This window comes from Odontomachus brunneus, unplaced genomic scaffold (assembly GCF_010583005.1).
Source record: "Odontomachus brunneus isolate Ranch 3 - 2012 unplaced genomic scaffold, Obru_v1 Obru_scaffold_189, whole genome shotgun sequence".
Lineage (NCBI taxonomy): Eukaryota > Metazoa > Arthropoda > Insecta > Hymenoptera > Formicidae > Odontomachus > Odontomachus brunneus.
Window position 1 is genome coordinate 416,912 of NW_022639639.1, and position 3,662 is coordinate 420,573.

The window sequence follows — 3,662 nt, forward strand, 5'->3', positions numbered from 1 at the left end:
TATTAACAATGAAAACGTGGTATTTTTATTGTTAATTTATTGCAGAATCGTAAGCATGGGTTCTCAGTAAGAGAAATCGAAGAAATTGAATTTCGTCGATTACAGCGCCATCTATCATGAATCGAGAAAAATGTTTCAGACAAATTGTATATGTTTTTAGCCAAAGATTCCGAATATGCAATAAAAAATAGGGGTTCCCATTTAAGATTTCAAACTTGCCCCCCCTCACCGCCCAGGGGGAGGGGTGGGGGGGCTAATTTTAACGTCATTGTACGTCCTCCTCGAAATGACGAAATTTTGATTCTAAACATTTTTTCGTAGTGTGCTTATTTTTCGAGTTATTTGGCTGCCTAAATTAAAATGGGTCACCCTGTATATATACAGGGTGCGGCGCCAAAATCTGGACAAAATTCAATTTGAAATTCTTGCCGTTCTATACCACTGGTAGATGTCGCGATTAGCGTTCAAATAGCTTGACGCATGTACTAAACCATCATAACCTCGAAACAGTCGCAATGTTGAAACCAAGTGCGGAGTATAACCGAAGAGCCGCGATTATCGAAAGTGTTCGCGCTGGGCGCTCGGCGACAGAAATCATTCGGTTCTTCGGGTACCCGAGATCGACTGTGTATGATGTCATCGCAAAGTACAATGAGTCTGAGAAGTTCAATGAAAGTTTTGCAACATCATCCAGTGAGGGTGATGTCATGCCACAGCATTTCTTTAACAAAGGGGAAAATGTTACAAAAGAAGTTTATTTGCGTGTTCTGACAAATGTAGTGAAGCCGTGGATGGAAACTGTATCGTCTGGAAAGCCATATGTTTTCCAACAGGACGGTGCGCCCGCCCATACAAGTCATTTGGTGCAAAATTGGTTGTCGGACAACGTCGACATGTTTTGGTCGAAAGAATTCTGGCCTTCCAACAGCCCAGATTTGAGTACTTTGGACTTCTATGTATGGAGCGTAGTTGAAAGGGTCACGAACAAGTCCAGACATCCAAACGTCACATTATTGAGGGCCGCTATTGAAGCGGCATTGACCGATATGGATCGTGACACATTAAAGCGCGCCTACGCACGCTTCAGACCGAGAATGGAGGCGGTCATTCAAGTAAGCGGGAGATATATTGAGTAAATGTGTTTTTTATGGCCTTACAAACAATGTGGTTAAAAAAATTTTGTAAACTTTTTTGTTTTTGCAATAAAAAATATGTTTGGAAAAAAATGTATAATTTGTTTGGATTTTGGCGCCGCACCCTATATATATATATATATATATATATATATATATATATATATATATATATATATATATTATAAGTTTTCTTCTTGTTATTGTTTTTATCTTGTTATTGTGGAAGTTATGTTTATTTTGGGTAATTATTTAGAAGACGGATCTCACCTTCGATTTCGCTGAAACTCACCTATCTTATGTATTTCGATGCGTAGAAAAATCTGAAAGTTAAAATCGTCGCTCTACAAACCGAGAAATTAATTGTTAAAGATGCTAGGTATGATAGGTTAGAAAACCTGTCATTGCAACGTAAAGTTTGTTCGTAGAGTTGCCTTTTCTGTATTGGTACAGTAAGTACTGCAATATCGAACGACAAGCGGGGGGCTGCTCTCGCACCTCCTAAAAACTAATCTAACCCAACCTATCGTCACATTACCCGTCAGTCATTGTTTATTAGTGTTCAACTTTTTTTCTTAATAATTTTTTAATAAACAATGATTGAGGCTAATGTGACGATAGGTTAGGTTAGGTTAGTTTTTAGGGAGAGTGTGGGGGGCGCAGCCCCCACTCGTCGTTCGATATTTTTCGCGTGTTACAAATGATAAAAATGTTAAAAATATTCTTAATTTAAATATTTTTATTAAGTGGATATAGGCAAATATTTTACACAGATTCAATAAGGAAAAATTAGTAGATTTTATAATGCAACATAGTGTTTTGGCAATAAACGTTATAATATTAGTATTAATGTAGTAAAAACATTAATGTTTCAATATATAACAATGTAACGGCAGGTTGGGTTGGGTTAGTTTTGGGTTTTTTTTAGGGCGCAGCCCCCCACTCGTCATTCGATATTGCAGTACTTGTTTTATCAGACTTTATATAAACATACTAGCATCTTTAATAATTAATTTCTCGGTTTGTAGAGCCAAGCGCCGAACTTTCAGATTCGGCTTCTACGCATCGAAATACATAAGATAGGTGAGTTTCAACGAAATTGAAGGTGAGGCCCGTCTTCTAAATAATTACCTTTATTTTGATTTTAGTTACATGTTACAATGTATTTATTAAATATACACATGTATTTATTAAATATACACATTTATTAAATATTTATTACTTCACATACGTGACGTGCAAACATATGTCCGACGACACGCTTATGTCAAAACGTCACACGTATATAAGCTACATATATACTTACGTCAAGGTTTCGGCTAACCAACATATATTACTACTTATTCAGTTTTACTAATCCACAGAAATTTAATTTGAGCTATCTAGGGGTTTTCGCTGGTACCAACGGTATTCCCTCCCTTTTTATGGATTTTGTCGTGTAATTTCTTCTTCTGGAACACCAGTTTCAGGCATGCGCAGATGCTTTTTTCCCGTATGTAATACATACTGTTCGGGGTCAATTTTACATAGTACTGCGTTCGGGGAGACGCTATTTACTGTTATGAGTGTGTTCTGTCCTTGTTTGTTCCCGAAAGTTGAACAAGGACAAAGAACCTAGCTGTAACGTCCGGACTTATTTTGAAACATTAATAATATATTAATATAGATCGGAGGCCGACTTGTTTGATTTCAGACATTACTAGATATTTTATACCTATGTTACTAGACGTAAGTACGTGCGCATATGTATATTTTCGCGCACGTTAAATATTATAATTAAAATTATAACGCTGAACACTGCGTGTCGTTAGAGAGTCTTAAAATCGATGGATCAACTGTAGACAAGAGAAACCGTAATCGCTCAATGCGATAAGGCGTTCCGCTGCTAACATAAACAGGAGCATGAAAACTGAATCCAAACACCACTCAGGACCGGCGATATCGACGCGGTGACATCGTACCGATGGAATGAATCTCTTCCATCTCCACGACTCCATCAGCCAATCAGCAAACGACTCTTAGCGACAAAGCGACATATAAAAACGCGCGCATTTGTTGAGAAGGCGATTATTTCTTCTCATAATTAGTCTCTGGTCATTCTCGTGTACTTATTTGGAATATATTAGTCGTTAAATCCGACTGTGTTGCAATCACTTTTGCCTACCCTTCAAAAATGAACGTTCGAAAAATCGAACGTTGCGAAATCGAAATTCGGAATCGCGGGCAGCGCCGGAACATCCGAGACCGAGTCAGGAGAACGAGCAGCGCTGATTTCTCGCCAGATTCATCGATCGTTTCTCCAGACTCCGGAGACTTAGGGTAAACTCGGTGAAAAGCAGATTGACCCAAAAACGGATTCATCACTCTGTTGACCGTCCATGTAAGTCACTGATTTCACTACTTTCAAATGTCCCTGTGTAGTTATTTATCGTGGACGTAACACAGTAAACACAATGTTACATGTAACGTACATGTTAGTTGTAATTTCCTACTCAACAATATAACTGTTATATAACAGGGAGCGGTGCA

General features: G+C 38.0%; 1 long non-coding RNA gene across 1 annotated transcript; it reads left to right on the forward strand.

Moving 5' to 3' along the window:
• Positions 1-1,267: 1,267 nt before the first annotated feature.
• LOC116851763 lies at positions 1,268-3,272 on the forward strand. Its single transcript, XR_004379636.1, has 2 exons — positions 1,268-2,861; positions 2,945-3,272. It is a non-coding gene; the product is annotated as an uncharacterized LOC116851763 (long non-coding RNA).
• The last annotated feature ends 390 nt before the right edge of the window (positions 3,273-3,662 follow it).